This window comes from Dermochelys coriacea, chromosome 1 (genome assembly GCF_009764565.3).
Source record: "Dermochelys coriacea isolate rDerCor1 chromosome 1, rDerCor1.pri.v4, whole genome shotgun sequence".
In the NCBI taxonomy this organism is placed as follows: domain Eukaryota; kingdom Metazoa; phylum Chordata; order Testudines; family Dermochelyidae; genus Dermochelys; species Dermochelys coriacea.
This window is the reverse complement of record NC_050068.2, coordinates 115,176,432-115,196,878: the sequence shown is the minus strand read 5'-3', so window position 1 is coordinate 115,196,878 and position 20,447 is coordinate 115,176,432. Positions and strand designations below refer to the sequence as shown.

Sequence of the window (20,447 nt, the reverse complement as noted above, 5' to 3'; positions counted from 1 at the left end):
TCACTCAAAGTTCCTGTAGCCCAGGGTAAAAATGCTGACTGCCAGTGGGAGAGCTATACAATTCTGGTCCTGTCCAAGACTATTATTTTTTAAAATTTTAGCATGAAGGGGATAAAACACAGATATTCAAGTAACTAAAAGAGAAATACAATCTTCCTGTAACGCAAGGTGCTACAATCAAATCATGCAAGTCCAGGGGAAGATGCTCTCTAGCAATATAGATCTAGTACCTAGAGAAAATAAGTGATTGGGCTATACAGGAGTAAGGTTGCAGAGAAATTTTTTCAACTTAAGTACGATCTGTATGCTCCATCTTTTAAAAGTATAACTGATTAAATGTTTTGCAGCATGTTGAGTCTTAAGCACATAGCCCTGGAATATGTACCCTGGAATGTGCTGTTCCTTGTAAGTGCCAGATTCCAGCTCTCAGAAATACCAAGGAAAATTGTTCCCTACTGAACATCAGTATTGTGCTCCCTAAATAAGCTACATGCCATTGTAATTAGTATTGTTTCCATTACATTCAACATACATAAAAAAATACAATATTCCGACTTTAAATATAAATTAAGAACATTCTGGAGATATCAATGGAAAGCCTGCCCCCCTCTTCAGGCTTTGCCACATTGTTTAGTCAGTACAATGTAGTATGCTGTGTAGTTGTAGCCCTGCCTGTCTTAAGATATTAGGCACACAAGGCAGATGTGGTGATCAAACAAAAACACCCTGTTCCCCGTGGGTGAACACTTTCCACAAAGTGATCGCTCTCTAACTGCCCTAGGAGTCCTTACCCGCAAAGGAAACCCTTTCAAAAGAGGAGCCTAAGAGCTTAAATTAACAGTTCTGCTAGACACTAACAATCATGGATTGCATCGACACACAGGATTTATGGCTTATTACAACAACCTACAACCCACTAACTCCCCTTTTTGTGCTAGGACCGCAGAGATGTTAAGGGGTCACTCTGCCTTGAATGGTCCCTTGCCATAGGGGCTAATCGTTCCGCTGGGCGGCTGGGAGCACCGGTCCCAGCCCCAGGGAAGATCGCCCCGTGGGCTCAAGCTTGTGTCTCTCAGCAGCGGACGAGAGCACCACACCAGCGGATGTCTCTCTCACCAGCGGTCCAACGCAAGCTATCGCTGCCCCCACCTCGGCTCTCCGGTCTTTACCCCGTCGCGCCCACCCCACCCTGCCGAGGCGGAGGCGCAAACCCGCCCCGCCCCGGGCAGAGCAGCTTCCCTGCGGCTCCCGGGCACGAGTTGCACCCACTGGCTCGGGCACCCGCTGACCAACAGCTCCGGCCACACAAAATGGCTCCAGCAAGTCCCCCCGCAGCCCACGCCCGGCTCCCCTTCCCGCCTCGGCCCGGCGCCGCCCTGCACACGGGGCCGGCCGGCCGGGGCCGGGGCCGGTGCAGCTCCGCCCCGAGGCGTTCACGCGGCCCCGGCCGGGAACAGGCTCCCGGCGGGGCGGCGCCGGCGCTTACCCGGGCTGTCAGGGCCAGGACCGCCGGCTCCAGGGCGGCTTCGCTGCCGGCGCCGCGCTGGTGGCGGCGGGTCTCCGCCTGCGTCCCGCCCCGGCTCCCAGCCTCCTCCGGCGGCGGCTCCCGCGCTCCTTCCGCTCACATGGGAGGCGCCGGCGCGGAGCCTGGTGACGGAGGGGGAAGGGCGGGGCGTGAGGCCGCGGGGGAGCGGGGGAAACGCGCCGCCCCCTTCACTTCCACGGCAGCGTGGCCTGAGAGAGCGCAGCGCGGCCCGCAGCCCCGCCCCAGCCAACCTGCCCCTCCCCCCCCGTCCTCTGCTCCCCTCACACCGGCAACACTCAACACACCCTCCCCCGCATCCCCCCCCCCCCCGCCCTCCCCTCCCACCCCACCCCGGCATCCGCACCCCCCTCCCCTCCCCCCCCCCACCCCCTCCCCGCATCCCGCAGCCCCCCTCCCCTCCCCTCCCCACCCCACTCCCCCGGCATCCCGCACCCCCCTCCCCACCCCACCCCACTCCCCCGGCATCCCGCAGCCCCCTCCCCCCCACCCCCTCCCCGCATCCCGCCGCCCCCCCCCTCCCCCCCACCCCACCCCCGGCATCCCGCAGCCCCCCTCCCCACCCCACCCCACCCCACTCCCCCGGCATCCCGCAGCCCCCCTCCCCACCCCACCCCACTCCCCCGGCATCCCGCAGCCCCCCTCCCCACCCCACCCCACCCCACTCCCCCGGCATCCCGCAGCCCCCCTCCCCGCCCCTCCCCACTCCCCCGGCATCCCGCAGCCCCCCTCCCCTCCCCACCCCACTCCCCCGGCATCCCCAGCCCCCTCCCCTCCCCACCCCACTCCCCCGGCATCCCGCAGCCCCCCCTCCCCACCCCACCCCACTCCCCCATCCCGCAGCCCCCCCCCCACCCACCCCACCCCACTCCCCCGGCATCCCGCAGCCCCCCTCCCCACCTCACCCCACCCACTCCCCCGGCATCCCGCAGCCCCCTCCCCCCCACCCCACTCCCCCGGCATCCCGCAGCCCCCCTCCCCTCCCCACCCCCTCCCCCGGCATCCCGCAGCCCCCCTCCCCACCCCACCCCACCCCACTCCCCCGGCATCCCGCAGCCCCCCTCCCCTCCCCTCCCCACTCCCCCGGCATCCCGCAGCCCCCCTCCCCTCCCCTCCCCACTCCCCCGGCATCCCGCAGCCCCCCTCCCCACCCCACCCCACTCCCCCGGCATCCCGCAGCCTCACTCCCCACCCCACCCCACCCACTCTCCCCGGCATCCCCAGCCCCACCCCCCCCACCCCACCCCACCCCACTCCCCCAGCATCCCGCAGCCTCACTCCCCTCCCCACCCCACCCCACCCCACTCTCCCGGCATCCCGCAGCCTCACTCCCCTCCCCTCCCCACCCCACTCCCCCGGCATCCCGCAGCTTCACTCCCCTCCCCACCCCACCCCACCCCACTCCCCCGGCAGGCCAGGCACTCACCTGTCCTGCGCAAGTCACACCCTGCGCACAGAGGCTTGCTTCTTGCCAACCAACAACCCCCGCACTCGGTTCCCTCCATTTATGGCCGCATGTGGCCCTTCATTTCTTCCATGCCTCACCTAGGGTTGCCAGGCATCCGGTTTTCAGCCGGGACCCTGGCGGCTCCAGTCGGCATTGCCGACCGGGCCATTAAAAGTGCGGTCGGCAGCGCAGCAGGGGCCTGAGGCTCCCTGCCTACCCTGGCTCTGTGTCGCTCCTGAAAGTAGCCACCAGGTCCTTGCGGCCCTTAAGCGCATGAGGGACCAGGGAGGTGCCATGCACTGCTCCCACCTCGAGGGCTGGCTCCGCAGATCCCATTGGCCGGGAATCGCGACCAATGGGCCTTGCAGGGGTGGCGCCTGCTATTGCGAGGGCAGCATATGGAGCCTCCCTGGCCTCCCATCTGCCAAGGGGCTGTGGGGATCTGGCGGCCACTTCCTGGGAGCCGCTGTAAGTTCCGCTGGGACCCCACACCCCCTCCCATATGCCAACCCCCTGCCCCAGCTCAGAGTCCCCTCCTGCATCCTAACTCCCTCCCAGAGCCGACACCCCCCACACACTCCAACTCTCTGCCCCAGGCCTGAGCCCCCCCCCCACCCCCGCATCCCAAACTCCTCATCCCCAGCCTCACCCCAGAGCCCACACCCCCAGCTGGAGCCCGCACTCCAAACCTGTCGGCCCCAGCCCAGAGCCTCCTCCTGCACCCCAATCCCCTCATCCCCAGCTCCACCTGAGAGCCTGCATCCCCAACCAGAGTCCTCAACTTCCCTGCATCTCAACCCACTTCCCCAGCTAGGGTGACCAGATGTTCTGATTTCATAGGGACAGTCCCAATTTTTGGGTCTTTTTGTTATATAGCCTCCTATTACCCCCCCAACCCCCTGTCCCGATTTTTTACACTTGCTGTCAGATCACCCTAGCCCCAGCCTGGAGCCCTCTTCCATACCCCAAACCCCTCATCCCTGGCCCCACCCCCGAGCCCTCACCCCCCTCCCACACTCCAATCCCCTGCCCCAGCCCAGTGAAATTGAATGAGGGTGGGGGAGAGCAAGCGACAGAGGGAGGGGGTATGGAGCAAGCATACCAAAGCAGCCCACCACTGTAGCATTTAATTTCAGAAAGGGGGAACTACAGAAAAATTAGGAAGTTAGTTAAACAAAAATTAAAAGGTACAGTGTCAAAAGTTAAATCCCTGAAAGCTGCATGGAAACTTTTTAAAGACACCATAAGAGACGCTCAATTTAAGTGTATATCCCAAATTAAAAAAACGTAGAGGACCAAAAAAGTTCCACCATGGCTAAACAACAAAGTAAAAAAAAGCAGAGGCAAAAAGGCATCATTTAAAAGTGGAAATTAAATCCTATTGAGGAAAATAGAAAGGAGCATAAACTCTGGCAAGTGAAGTGTAAAAGAATAATTAGGAAGGCCAGAAAAGAATTAGAACAACAGCTAGCCAAAGACCAAAAAAGTAACTGTAAGTAACTGCAAAAAAAATTGTAAGTATTTCAGAAGCAGGAAGCCTGCTAAACAGCCAATGGAGCCACTGGACGATCCAGATGCTAAAGGAGCACTCAAGGATGATAAGGCCATTGTGGAGAAACTAAATGGAATTCTTTGCATTGGTCCCCATAGCTGAGCATGTGAGGGAGATTCTCAAACCTAAGCCACTCTTTAGATGACAAATCTGAGGAACTGTCTCAGATTGAGGTGTCATTAGAGGAGGTTTTGGAACAAATTACTAAAATAAACAGTAATAAGTTACCAGAACCAGATGGGATTCACCCAAGAGTTCAGAAGGAACTCAAATGTGAAATTGCAGAGCTACTAAATGTGGTATGTAACCTATCATTTAACTTAGCTTCTGTACTAGATGACTAGAGGATAGCTAATGAGACAATGATTTTTTTAAAAAGGCTCCAGGGTGATCCCAGCAATTACAGACTGGTAAATCTAATTTCAGTACTGGGCAAATTGGTTGAAACTATAGTAAAGAACAGAATTATCAGACACATAGATTAACATGATTTCTTGAGGAAGAGTCAACATGGTTTCTGTAAAGGGAAATCATGCCTCACCAATCTACTAGAATTCTCTGAGGGAGGTCAACAAGCATGTGGATCTAGGTGAGCCAGTGGCTAGAGTGTACTTAGATTTTCAGAAAGCCTTTGACAAAATCCCTCACCAAAGGCTCTTAAACAAAGTAAACTGTCATGGGATAAGTGAGAAGGTTCTCTCATGGATCAGTAACTGGTTAAAAAACAGGAAACAAAGAGTAGGAATAAATGGCCAGTTTTCAGAATGGAGAGAGGTAAATAGTGGTGTCCCTCAAGGGTCTGAACTGGGACCGGTACTGTTCAACATATTCATAAATGATCTGGAAAAAGGAGTAAACAGTGAGGTGGCAAAATTTGCAGATGATACAAAACTACCCAAGATACTTAAGTCCAAAGCAGATTGCAAAGAGTTAAAAAGGGATCTTCCAAAACTGGGTGAATGGGCAACAAAATGGCAGATGAAATTCAATGTTGATAAATGCAAAATAATGCACATTGGAAAACATAATCCCAACTATACATATAAAATCTAAATTAGCTGTCACCACTCAAGAGAGAGATCTTGGAGTCATAATGGATAGTTCTCTGAAAACATCCACTCAATGTGCAGCAGCAGTCACAAAAAGCGAACAGAATATTGGGAATCATTAAGAAAGGGATAAGGGATAATAAGACAGAAAATATCATATTGCTTCTGTATAAATCCGTGGTACACCCACATCTTGAATACTGTGTGCAGATGTGGTCGTCCCATCTCAGAAAAGATATATTACAATTAGAAAAGGTACGGAAAAGGGCAACAAAAATTATCAGGGGTATGGAACAGCTTCCATATGTGGAGTGATTAATCAGACTGGGACTTTTCAGCTTGGAAGAGAGACGACTAAGAGGGGATGTGATAGAGGTCTATAAAATCATGACTGGTATGGAAAAAGTAAATAAGGAAATGTTATTTATTCCTTCTCATAACACAAGAATTAGGGGTTATCAAATGAAATTAATGGGCAGCAGGTTTAAAACAAAGAAGGAGGTATTACTTCACACAATGCACAGTCAACCTGTGAAACTCTTTGCCAAAGGATGTTTTGAAGGAGGCCAAGAGTATAACAGCGTTCAAAAACTAGATAAATTAATGGAGGCTAGGCAGGGATGGTGTCTCTAGCCTGTGTTTGCCTGAAGCTGATAATGGTTGACAGGGGATGGATCACTTAGTGATTACATTTTCTGTTCATTCCGTCTGAAGCACCTAGCATTGGCCACTATTGGAAGACAGGATACTGGGCTAGATGGACCTTTGGTCTGACCCAGTATGGCTGTTCTTATGTTCTTATTTAAGTCAGTGAAATGGAGTGAAATACAAGTGACATTATGGGACCTCAATACAGGTGCAAAGGTCCACTTTCAGAATCAGGGCTTAATTTAAGACAAGATATACCAATTAATTAATTAATTATTATTATTTTATTTATACTTCAGAAGTCCCAGCCATCGACGAGAACTCCAGTGTACTAGGCACTGTACAAACACAATCCCAAAGACAGTTCCTGCCCCCAAAGAGCTCAAGAGACAACAGGTGAAGACGGACAGACAAAGGGAATGCAAGGAAACAATGAGAAAGACAAGTGGCTATAACAGACAATTGGGGAATGGGGCAGGTTGATAAAATAGTGTGGTTACGTAGATTGTGCAGTATTAATTTATGTTGAGTCATTCAGAGTCCAAGTTCAATTTCTTTTTAGGGTATTTAGTACTGATATATATACATGCATAATTTATTTCCCTTTGCTTTTTCTTACTTTTGTAAAATGCATTAAGTACTTGTGGCATTATAATTGTATGTTGTAATGGCAACATGGTTAATTTACAAACGTAATTATTTTTAGTTCTCTATTTTGTTTTTAAATGGATAAGTGGATTACTAACTCACAGCAATGCACAATTATTTTATTTTACAGCAGCCAAACCTCTTTGGTTATTGCCTCTCATCAAATGTTAATAGTCAGAGCTATCATTTTTATCAGCCAATTCCTGATCCTGTTTACTTCAATAACAAACCTCCTGTGTGTAGCTATATAATTTTTTTGTTTATTGACACCTGACTAAAGTATTTTACTATAATTATTTTTTGTTCGTTGTACTCTGTGACACTACGCTCCATATTCTTCATAGAGATATTATTATAATATGATTATGGCATAACTATAAGGTATTTTATGCAAGATAGGACATGTGAGATATCATTGAAACGGTTATGATTTACTGAATATGATTATCCTATTTGTATGCATGTATCATTTTGGTATCTGAAGTTAGGAATATTGTCTATGCATCTATTACAAATGTGTTTACACCTGGGGAACGCCCACTAGGCAGAATGCAATCAGTCTAGATGGCTGACTGGGAAGGGCCATTAGAGAAAACAATAGGCCTTAGAAGAAGTTTATCTCCCAACCTGGGAGCCTTCTTGAGGATGCTACAAACAGCCTCAGAGTCATAACTGCTATGACACTTCAGGGGCATGTGACCAGATCACCTGGTACTGGACTCCATCTTGGAATACCAGTATTTTTCCATTGAAAGGCATAGGAACCAAGTTTAGAGACAAGGGGTTCCTACCATATGCAAAAGCTATTTAAGGCAGGAGAGTGACATCATCGTGGTTCTTCACTGAATCCCCACCCAAAGAGACTCCTGGAAACACCTGAGGAACAAGGACTGAACTGAGGGGAAGGGCTGGACCCAGGCTAGAGGGATTTCTAGGCCAGAAAACCTGAAGTTTTAAGCTGCAAGCAAGCTTGCCCTTTAAGAGCCTGCAGCCATCTTAAATCATCATTTAGGGTGAAAATTTGCTACTCATATCTAATCTCTTTAGTATATTAATCTTAGATTGCGTTTTTGTTTAATTGCTAGGTAACCTGTTTTGATCTGTTTGCTATCCCTTATAATCACTTAAAATCTATCTTTTGTAGTTAATACATTTGTTTTTGCTTTATCACAAACCAGTGTGGAAGTTTTAACTTGGCGTAAAAAGCTGTTGTATATTTCCTCTCCGTATTGGGGGGGGCAGATTTTATGAGCTTACGCTGTACAGTTCCCTGTGTAGCGCAAGACGGTATAATTTTGGGTTTACACTCCAGAGGGGGGTGCATGCCTAGGTGGCTGGGAAGTTCCTTAGCTGAAGCCTTCCCAGGCAGAGCTTATCACATCATCTGCATGGTGGGTGTGTTCCTGCCTGTATTTGTGCTGGGGAAGGTGCAGACTGGAGCCTGGGAGAGGGCTTGGCAGGCTGGTCACAGCAGTACAATATAAAGGGAACCCAAGCAGGTGGGTCAAGTGGGCTCAGTAGTACCCCAGTTCTAGGTGGCACCGGGGGTACCCATCACATACCCATTTTTAGTTTTTTCCATATAGATATATATGGTGTAGGGACCACCCTTCCTTACAGTCAGAATAAAAGCTAATTACACTTGCCTACTGAGTGTATCAACTGCACTTCTGGATTGGCCAGAAAAGGCTGCTTGAAAATGACATGAGGTACAGCCCCAGTCAGGACTAAACTTAAAATAGGCAGCACATTTCGCTGTTTTGATTGCCAGCCTGGCCAGAATACAATTATATTAAACAGCAACATTTAACATAGTTATATAAACTGAAAAATAACTCTTCACCACACAATTATTGGTTTTGTAGGTTTTGCTATGCAAGTAGGCATACCAGTGGCTGTATTATTGCTGTCTATGGACTACTTGATACATTATGATGAAGTATTCCTGTATATGTTCTTCCCCATTGTGCATTGTACCTTTGTGCTTAAGATGTTCATTCACTACATATATTAGGCCTGAGAATTCAGCTTGAGTCCACTTTATTTCCCAAATGTTAGAGGACAGAAAACTGTACCCTCCCGCTATCTGTACATTTTTGAGCATGTTTGTGTGACAGACTTGTTCCTCCATAGCTAGAGGAGATAAGTTCCTTATCAGGAACATGTCCTTACCTTCTCCATAACCAAATTTCCATTTTTCATATCAGGACCTCTATCCCCACACGCCCAACTAGTTGAGATTAGCCAGGAAAGTCCTCTCCCATTTAGCTATTTGGAAAGGGAAAAGGGGTTGAGATCCATATGTTGAGAAGCCCTACTGCAATGCACGATTGTCGCATGCATGTACAACAATATGAGTTACCAAACATGTAAAAATATAATTTGTGATTCATAGAGAAGTATTAAGATAAATGGTAACATAAATTGAAAGGAACTAATGGGTCTACACTATTCTTTATTTTGTTTTTTAATATATTAAAATACTCTGAAGTTTAAACTTTTTTACACTAGGAACCGAAGGTACTTTGGCAAATGAATGGAAAGGTTGGTTTGATTTTAAAGAAATATGTTTAAACTGCTGTAGGTAGGAGAAATACAAATAGTGACTTAAAAGAATATGGTATCTTAAGGTTTGATAAAACACGGCAAACTTATTTAAAATGGTTATAAATACAGTGAAAGTTATTTGGTATTTTTTTTCTGAGCAGCTTATAAGTAACAACTACTTAGTAAGTAAATGGTATATGTCCTTTTTAGACCCTGATTCTGCAAACATTTATGCAGGTGCTTCATTTTGTTACTATAATTCCACTGATTTAAATGAGACTGCTCACAGTAATAAAGTTAAGTGCATGCATAAGTGTTAGAATTAAGATCTTAAAATGGTCATGGATGCAACTGCAAAGAAGGAATCACTTCTATCTCATTTATTATTGTTTATATAATACCAAAGATGAGCATGATGCTTTACAATATAAAGATGGATTCGTTGACCTAAAGAACATACACAAGATTTCCGTTCAGCTACAGTGGTAACATGGGCTGCTAGACAGTTTTAGAAATGACTGGATGAGTCCATAATGGTCAGACACCAGTAACCAGTAAAACAAGTCCCTGGGATAATTATTATCTTGTCCAAGATGTTAGCACTGTAGCATGAGAATTGGGCTTTTATTCTTTTTGTGTGTGTTATGTACACCACTGCCCTCTGCTGGATACATGGTGTTAGACCTGTTAAATTGTTTGTACAGTAGAACCTCAGAATTATAAACACCTCAGGAATGGAGGTTGTTCCTAACACTGAAATGTTCGTAACTCTGAACAAAATGTTATGGTTGTTCTTTCAAAAGTTTACAACTGAACACTGACTTCATATAGCTTTAAAACTTTACTATGCAGAAGAAAAACGTTGCTTTTAACCATCTTAATTTAAATGAAGCAAGCACAGAAACAGTTTCTTTACTTTGTTAAATCTTTTTTTAAACTATTTTTTACTAGTTTACATTTAACTCAGTACTGTTCAGCACAGAATTTGGGTTTTTTTTGGTCTCTGCTGTTTGCGTACTTCCAGTTCCAAGCGAGCTGCGTGGTTGACCAGTCAGTTCGAAACTCTGTTGTTTGTAACTCTGAGGTTCTACTGTAAATGACAACAGACACAGAATATCTTTTATGCAGTGTAGTTTACTCCTGGGAGAATTCTGCACTGAAAAATTAAAAATACTGTGCACAATATATTATTTGTCAAAATAATACAATGTAATCATGCCAGTTTCAATTATTTTGATAATTTATTTCAAAATACCCGTCAGCAAGTATGTCTGTAACAATACAGGAAACAAAAAAATTCAGGAAACATTTTTTGACAAATAGATTATTAGGCATATTAATACTTTGATACTTTAGAACTTTGAGTAATAATTAACTTAAACTACAGTACAGAAACATTTCCCATATCCCTCAGAAGCAGTGCAAAGGCTTGGGGGAGTCGGGGGTAATGGAGGAACTGAGGGAGAGGAAGGTAAGTGCTGGGAAGGAGCCTGGGTGTGAAACTGGAGGGTTGTTGGGTGTGAGTGGGAGAAGTATGGAACAGGTTTGTTTGGGGGTGGGAGGGATATTGAGAGAGTTGGGGAGCCTCCCCCATGTAGACCCTGGCTGACCCCTAGCCTCTCCCATTCAGTCAGGCACAGGTTGCAGAGCAGTTTTTAAACTAAGAGATGGGGGAAAGCTGATTGCTGCAGAGGAGCACATGGATCGGACAGAGACTTCTCTTAGAGGAGAGTCTACTGATAGAGATTCTCTAGGTTTTAGTCAGGAGGAGAGGATGGAAGAGGATAAAGTATGGTCCAGATCAGATAAGAAACATTCACATAAAGAATCTGACACATCAGAAAAGGGCAGACAGATAAACAGAGACAAGTTTTTAAAGTGCTTGTACACAAATGCTAGAAGTCTAAATAATAAGATGGGTGAACTAGAGTGCCTCGTGTTAAAGGAGGATATTGATATAATAGGCATCACAGAAACTTGGTGGAGTGAGGACAATCAATGAGACACAATCATTCCGGGGTACAAAATATATTGCAAGGACAGAACAGGTCGGGAGGGGAGGGCGGGGGGAGAGTGGCATTATATATGAAAGAAAATGTAGAATCAAATGAAGTAAATATCTTAAATGAATCCACATGTTCCATAGAATCTCTATGGATAGTAATTCCATGCTCTAATAAGAATATAACAGCACGGATCTATTATCAACCACCTGACCAGGACAGTGATAGTGACGATGAAATGCTAAGGGAGATTAGAGAGGCTATCAAAATAAAGAACTCAATAATAGTAGGAGATTTCAATTATCCCCATATTGACTGGGTACATGTCACCTCACAACAAAATGCAGAGAGAAAATTTTTCAATACTTTAAATGACTGCTTCTTGGAGCAGCTGGTACAGGAACCCACAAGAGGAGAGGCAATTCTCGATTTAGTCCTGAGTGGAGCGCAGGATCTGGTCCAAGAGGAAACTATAACAGGACCGCTTGGAAATAGTGACCATAATATTTAACGTTCCTGTGGTGGGAAGAACACCTCAGCAGCCCAACACTGTGGCATTTAATTTCAGAAAGGGGAACTATGCAAAAATGAGGAGGTTAGTTAAACAGAAATTAAAAGGTACAGTGACTACAGTGAAATCCCTGCAAGCTGCATGGGCACTTTTCAAAGCCATTATAATAGAGGCCCAACTTAAATGTATACCCCAAATTAAAAACACAGTAAAAGAACTAAAAAAGAGACACCGTGGCTTAACACCCATGTAAAAGAAGCAGTGAGAGATAAAAAGGCATCTTTTTAAAAGTGGAACTCAAATCCTTCTGAGGTAAATAGAAAGGAGCATAAACACTGCCAAATTAAGTGTTAAAATGTAATAAGAAAAACCAAAAAGGAGTTTGAAGAACAGCTAGTCAAAAACTCAAAAGATAATAACAAAATGTTTTTTAAGTACATCAGAAGCAGAAAGCCTGCTAAACAGCCAGTGGGGCCCCTGGACAATCGAGATACAAAATGAGCACTTATAGCCCTGGTCTCCACTAGGCGTTGAGGTCAAATTTAGCAGCGTTAAATCGATGTAACCGTGCACCCGTCCACATGACGAAGCCCTTTTTTTTTACTTAAAGGGCTCTTAAAATCGATTTCTTACTCCACCCCCAACAAGGGGATTAGCGCTGAAATTGGTTTTGCTGGGTCAAATTTGGGGTACTGTGGACGCAATTAGATGGTATTGGCCTCCGGGAGCTATCCCAGAGTGCTCCATTGTGACCGCTCTGGACAGCACTCTCAACTCAGATGCACTGACCAGATAGACAGGAAAAGGCCCGCGAACTTTTGAATTTCAATTTCCTGATTGGCCAGTGTGGCAAGCTGCAGGTGACCATGCAGAGCTCATCAGCAGAGGTGACCATGCAGAGTTCATCAGCAGAGGTGACCATGATGGAATCCCAGAATCGCAAAATAGCTCCAGCATGGACCGAACGGGAGGTACGGGATCTGATCGCTGTATGGGGAGAGGAATCCGTGCTATCAGAACTACGTTCCAGTTTTCGAAATGCCAAAACATTTGTGAAAATCTCCCAGGGCATGAAGGACAGAGGCCATAACAGGGACCTGAAGCAGTGCCACGTGAAACTTAAGGAGCTGAGGCAAGCCTACCAGAAAACCAGAGACACCAATGGCCGCTCCGGGTCAGAGCCCCAAACGTGCCGCTTCTATGATGAGCTGCATGCCATTTTAGGGGGTTCAGACACCACTACCCCAGCTGTGTTGTTTGACTCCTTCAATGGAGATGGAGGCAACACGGAAGCAGTTTTTGGGGACGAGGAAGATGATGATGAGCAGGTTGTAGATAGCTCACAGCAAACAAGTGGAGAAACCGGTTTTTCTGACAGCCAGAAACTGTTTCTCACCCTGGACCTGAAGCCAGTACTCCCCGAACCCACCCAAGGCTGCCACCCGGACCCACCAGGCGGAGAAGGGACCTCTGGTGAGTGTACCTTTTAAAATACTATACAAGGTTTAAAAGCCAGCATGTTTAATGATTAATTTGCCCTGGCATTTGTGGCTTTCCTGGATATACTCCCAAAGCCTTTGCAAAACGTTTCCAGGGAGGGCAGCCTTATTCCATCCACCATGGTAGGACAGTTTACCACTCCAGGCCAGTAGCACGTACTCGGGAATCATTGAAGAATAAAGCATTGCAGTGTGTGTTTGCTGGCGTTCAAACAACATCCATTCTTTATCTCTCTGTATTATCCTCAGGATTATCCTCAGCACCCCAGAGGATTGCCCAAGTAACAGAAGGCTGGCATTCAATACGTTTTAAACTTTTAAAGTGCTGTGTGGCCTTGTCCTTCCCTCCTCCACCACCCCTCCTGGGCTACCTTGGTAATTATCCCCCTATTTGTGTGATGAATTAATAAAGAATGCATGAATGTGTAGCAACAATAACTTTATTGCCTCTGTAAGCAGTGATCGAAGGGAGGTGGGGAGAGTGGTTAGCTTACAGGGAAGTAGAGTGAACCAAGGGGTGGGGGATTCAACAAGGAGAAACAAACAGAACTTTCACACCGTAGCCTGGCCAGTCATGAAACTGGTTTTCAAAGCTTTTCTGATGCACACCGCACCCTCCTGTGCTCTTCTAATTGCCCTGGTGTCTGGCTGTGCATAACCAGCAGCCAGGCGATTTGCCTCAACCTCCCACCCCGCCATAAATGTCTCCCCCTTACTCTCACAGATATTGTGGAGCGCACAGCAAGCAGTAATAACAGTGGGAATATTGGTTTTGCTGAGGTATAACAGAGTCAGTAAACTGCGCCAGCGTGCTTTTAAACGTCCAAATGCACATTCTACCACCATTCTGCACTTGCTCAGCCTGTAGTTGAACAGCTCCTGACTACTCTCCAGGCTGCCTATGTATCGCTTCATAAGCCATGGCATTAAGGGGTAGGCTGGATCCCCAAGGATAACTATAGGCATTTCAACATCCCCAATGGTTATTTTCTGGTCTGGGAAGAAAGTCCCTTCCTGCAGATTTTGAAACAGACCAGAGTTCCTGAAGATGCGAGTGTCATGTACCTTTCCCGGCCATCCCACGTTGATGCTGGTGAAACGTCCCTTGTGATCCACGAGTGCTTGCAGCACTATTGAAAAGTACCCCTTGCGGTTTATGTACTCGCTAGCTTGGTGCTCCGGTGCCAAGATAGGGATATTGGTTTCGTCTCTGGCCCCACCACAGTTAGAGAATCCCATTGCAGCAAAGCCATCCACTATGACCTGCACATTTCCCAGGGTCACTACCCTTGATATCAGCAGATCTTTGATTGCTTTGGCTATTTGCATCACAACAGCCCCACAGTAGATTTGTCCACTCCAAATTGATTCCCAACTGACTGGTAGCTGTCTGGTGTTGCAAGCTTCCACAGGGCTATTGCCACTCACTTGTCAACTGTGAGGGCTGCTCTCATCTTGGTATTCTTGCGCCTCAGGGCAGGGAAAGCAAGTCACAGAGTTCCATGAAAGTGCCCTTACGCATGCAAAAGTTTTGCAGTCACTGGGAATCATCCTAGACCTGCAATACTATGCGGTCCCACCAGTCTGTGCTTGTTTCCCGAGCCCAGAATCGGCGTTCCACAGCATGAACCTGCCCCATTAGCACCATGATGCCCACATTGGCAGGGCCCATGCTTTGAGCGAAGTCTGTGTCCATGTCCTCATCACTCTCGTCACCGCGCTGATGTCGCCTACTCACCCGGTTTCGCTTTGCCAGGTTCTGGTGCTGCATACACTGCTGGATAATGCCTGTGGTGTTTAATGTGCTCCTAATTGCCAAAGTGATCTGAGCGGGCTCCATGCTTGTATGGCGTCTGCACAGAAAAAAGGCGCGGAACGATTGTCTGCTGTTGCCCTGATGGAGGGAGGGGTGACTGATGACATGGCTTACAGGGTTGGCTTACAGGGAATTGAAATCAACTATGGGAGTGGCTTTGCGAGAAACTGAATGGCCGCCTCAAGGATAGAACTCAAAACCTCAAGGACAGAACTCAAAACTGGGTTTAGCAGGCCATTGATTTCACAGAGGGAGGGTGGGAGGGAGGAGAAAATGAATACAAAACAAATCTGGTCTATTTCTTGTTTTGAGCCACTTCATCTATCTTTATACATCATGCTGGCAGCAGACTGTGCAGTACGACCACTAGCCATCATCACCTCCTGGGTGCTCGGCAGAAGACGGTGCAGTATGACTACTGGCCATCGTCTTCTGCTAGCTGCAGATTAAAAGACAGTGCACTGCTGGTAGGACTCAATCGCCATGAGATGTAACAAGGGAAATGACCTGGCTGAGTCACTCTGAGTTAAAAGAGCACCCAGGACTACGTCGACGATGGCTACCAGTCATACTGCACTGACTGCTGCCAAAAGGCAATAGACTGCTGCTGTGAAGCAATGCAGTACCATGTCTGACAGCACCCAGGAGACATACAGTGACAGTTAGCTGAGTGGGCTCCATGCTTGCCGTGGTATGGCGTCTGCACAGGTAACTCAAGAAAAAAGACGCAAAACGATTGTTTGCCCTTGCTTTTATGGAGGGAGGGAGGGAGGGAGGGAGGGAACAGGTGCCTGACAATATGTACCCAGAACCACCCGCGACAATGTTTTAGCCCCATCAGGCACTGGGATTTCTACCCAGAATTCAAATGGGCGGTGGAGACTGCGGGAACTGTTGGATAGCTACCCACAGTGCAAAGCTCTGGAAGTCGACTGTTGCCTCGGTACTGTGGACACAGTCCGCCGACTACATGGACTTAGAGCATTTGTGTGGGGACACACACACTCGACTGTATAAAAATGCTTTCTACAAAACCGACTTCTATAAATTCGACCTAATTTCGTAGTGTAGACATACCCTATGAGGTCCTCACTACTCACCAAAAACAAATCTAAAATGGCATCCCCTCTCATCGGTTCAGCAACTACTTGATGAAGGAATCCATCAGCTAACACATCTAGGAAAATCTGAGCCCTATTATTATTACTAGTACTCGTCCTCCAGTCTATATCTGGGAAGTTAAAGTCTCCCATGATCATGCAGTTTCCATTATTATTTACTTTATTAAAAACATTAAAAAGGGCTCTATCCATATCCAAATTAGATCCTGGCAGTCTATAGCACACCCCAAGCACTATTCCAGGGGAAGCTCTAATAGTTTTAGATTCATAGATTCATAGATACTAAAGTCAGAAGGGACCATTCTGATCATCTAGTCCGACCTCCTGCACAGCGCAGGCCACAGCATCTCACCCACCCACTCCTACGAAAAATCTCACCTATGTCTGAGCTATTGAAGTCCTTAAATCATGGTTTAAAGACTTCAAGGAGCAGAGAAGCCTCCCTCAAGTCAACCATGCCCCATACTACAGAGGAAGGCGAAAAACCTCCAGGGCCTCTCCAATCTGCCCTCGAGGAAAATTCCTTCCCGACCCCAAATATGGCGATCAGCTAAACCCTGAGCATATGGGCAAGATTCACCAGCCAGATACTACAGAAAATTCTTTCCTGGGTAACTCAGATCCCATCCATCTAATATCCCATCTCAGGGGATTAGTCCTATTCACCCTGAATATTTAAAGATCAATTACTTACCAAAATCACATTATCCCATCATACCATCTCCTCCATAAACTTATCAAGTAGAATCTTAAAACCAGATAGATCTTTTGCCCCCACTGCTTCCCTTGGAAGGCTATTCCAAAACTTCACTCCTCTGATGGTTAAAAACCTTCATCTGATTTCAAGTCTAAACTTCCTGGTGGCCAGTTTATACCCATTTGTTCTTGTGTCCACATTGGTGCTGAGCTGAAATAATTCCTCTCCCTCTCCTGTATTTATCCCTCTGATATATTTATAGAGAGCAATCAGATCTCCCCTCAACCTTCTTTTAGTTAGGCTAAACAAGCCAAGCTCCTTAAGTCTCCTTTCATAAGACAAGTTTTCCATTCCTCGGATCATCCTAGTAGCCCTTCTCTGTACCTGCTCCAGTTTGAATTCATCCTTTTTAAATATGGGAGACCAGAACTGCACACAGTATTCTAGGTGAGGTCTCACCAGTATAATGGCCTTGTATAATGGTACTAAAACCTCCTTATCCCTACTGGAAATACCTCTCCTGATGCATCCCAAAACCGCATTAGCTTTTTTCACAGCCATATCACATTGGCAGCTCATAGTCATCCTATGATCAACCAATACTCCAAGGTCCTTCTCCTCTTCCGTTACTTCTAATTGATGCGTCCCCAACTTATAACTAAAATTCTTGTTATTAATCCCTAAATGCATAACCTTACACTTCTCACTATTAAATTTCATCCTATTACTATTACGCTAGTTTACAAGGTCATCCAGATCCTCCTGTATAATATCCCGATCCTTCTCTGAATTGGCAATACCTCCCAGCTTTGTATCATCTGCAAACTTTATTAGCACACTCCCACTTTTTGTGCCAAGGTCAGTAATAAAAAGATTAAATAAGATTGGTCCCAAAACCGATCCCTGAGGAACTCCACTGGTAACCTCCCTCCAACCTGACAGTTCGCCTTTCAGTAGGACCTGTTGCAGTCTCCCCTTTAACCAATTCCTTATCCACCTTTTGCTGTTCATATTGATCCCCATCTTCTCCAATTTAACTAATAATTCCCCATGTGGCACGGTATCAAATGCCTTACTGAAATCTAGGTAAATTAGATCCACTGCATTTCCTTTATCTAAAAAATCTGTTACTTTTTCAAAAAAGGAGATTAGTTTGGTTTGGCACGATCTACCTTTTGTAGAACCATGTTGTATTTTGTCCCATTTACCATTGACTTCAATGTCCTTAACTAATTTCTCCTTCAAAATTTTTTCCAGGACCTTGCATACTACAGACGTCAAACTAACTGGCCTGTAGTTACCCGGATCACTTTTTTTTCCTTTCTTAAAAATAGGAACTATATTAGCAATTCTCCAATCATTCGGTACTACTCCTGAGTTTACAGATTCATTAAAAATTCTTGCTAATGGGCTTGCAATTTCAGGTGCCAATTCCTTTAATATTCTTGGTTATCTGGGTCCCCCGATTTAGTCCCATTAAGCTGTTTGAGTTTCGCTTCTACCTCAGATATGGTAATATCTACCTCCATATCCTCATTCCCATTTGTCATGCTACCATTATCCCTAAGATCCTCTTTAGCCTTATTAAAGACTGAGGCAAAGTATTTGTTTAGATATTGGGCCATGCCTAGATTATCCTTAACCTCCACTCCATCCTCAGTGTTTAGCAGCCCCACTTCTTCTTTCTTAGTTTTCTTCTTATTTATATGGCTATAGAACCTTTTAGTATTGGTTTTAATTCCCTTTGCAAGGTCCAACTCTACTCGACTTTTAGCCTGTCTCACTTTATCCCTACATGTTCTGACCTCAATTAGGTAGCTTTCCTTGCTGATCCCTCCCATCTTCTACTCCCTGTATGCTTTCTGCTTCTTCTTAATCAGCTCTCTAAGATGCTTGCTCATCCAGCTTGGTCTACAACTCCTTCCTATGAATTTTTTCCCCTTTCTTGGGATACAGGCTTCCGATAGCTTCTGCAGCTTTGATTTAAAGTAATCCCAGGCCTCCTCTACCTTTAGCTCCATAAGTTCTTCAGTCAAATCCATTTCCCTAACTAATTTCCTTAATTTTTGAAAGTCAGCCCTTTTGAAATCAAAAACTCTATTTGCAGATTTATTTTTGTTAATCCTTCCATTTAGTTTGAACTGAATTAGCTCATGATCACTTGAGCCAAGATTGTCCCCTACAACCATTTCTTCTATGAGGTCCTCGCTACTCACCAAAATTAAATCTAAAATGGCATCCCCTCTAGTCGGTTCAGCAACTACTTGATGAAGGAATCCATCAGCTATCGCATCTAGGAAAATCTGAGCCCTATTATTATTACTAGCACTGGTCCTCCAGTCTATATCTGGGAAGTTAAAGTCTCCCATGATCACGCAGTTTTCATTAGTATTTACTTTATTAAAAACATTAAAAAGGGCTCTATCCATATCCAAATTAGATCCCGGAGGTCTATAGCACACCCCAAGCAGTATCATAGGAGAGGCTTTACTAGTTATCTTCCCCAATGTAATTTTTGCCCAGACGGACTCTGTCTTATCCATTGCATTGCTTCTTATTTCTTTACAATCTACCTCATCATTGATATACAATGCTACTCCACCACCTTTACCTTTGTTTCTGTCTTTCCTAAACAGCACATACCCTTCAATACCTGTAGTCCAGTCATGACTACTATTCCACCATGTTTCTGTTATCCCTATAATATCTGGTTTCACTTCCTGCACCAGTAGCTCTAGTTCCTCCATTTTGTTACCTAGGCTCCTCGCATTGGTGTACAAACATCTTAATTTTTGCTGTTTGGCCTCGCTCACATTTTGTACCCTATTAGGCACAGTCATTCTACAGCCAGTATAACCTATTAGACTAGTATCCACACTGCCCTCGCTCCTTATATACATTCTCCTACCCATGGCTGTATCCTTTCTTACTTCGTCTTCTTCCCTCTCAATGCTAAAATCTGGCATGGAGATTACCTGGACATCTCCCAACCATCTCCCCCTAATTCCTAGTTTAAAGCTCTCTTTATCAGTTATGCCAGCCTTGATCCTAGAAGTCTCTTTCCTTCCCTACTCAGATGAAGTCCATCCCGAGAGAAGTGTCCTCTGTCTGTGAATGCCTCCCAGTGGCCATACATCCCAAAGCCCTCCTTATAGCACCACTGCCTAAGCCATCTCTTGACAGTCATAATCTTGTCACACCTTTGTTGCCCTTCTCTAAGAACAGGAAGGATCCCACTAAAGATCACCTGAGCCTCAATTTCCTTAAGCATCTTCCCCAGCCTAGCATAGTCTCCCTTAATACTTTCCAGTGAGAATCTAGCCATATCATTTGTTCCCACATGAAGGATAATTAGGGGATTCTTTC

The 20,447-nt window shown here is 46.1% G+C and overlaps 1 protein-coding gene across 3 annotated transcripts in view; it reads right to left on the bottom strand.

Annotated features, from left to right (window-relative positions):
- The window catches only part of TGFBRAP1 (transforming growth factor beta receptor associated protein 1), a 66,888-nt gene extending 65,118 nt beyond the window's left edge, over window positions 1-1,770 (bottom strand). The window contains exon 1 of one of the 3 annotated variants that reach the window (XR_006280426.1): window positions 1,487-1,642. The gene's annotated coding sequence lies outside the window, so the exon portion shown is untranslated. Of the gene's footprint in view, window positions 1-1,486 lie in introns of all 3 variants that reach the window. The other 2 variants (XM_038385004.2, XM_038384995.2) reach the window with 2 other exon arrangements.
- Between the last annotated feature and the right edge of the window lie 18,677 nt (window positions 1,771-20,447).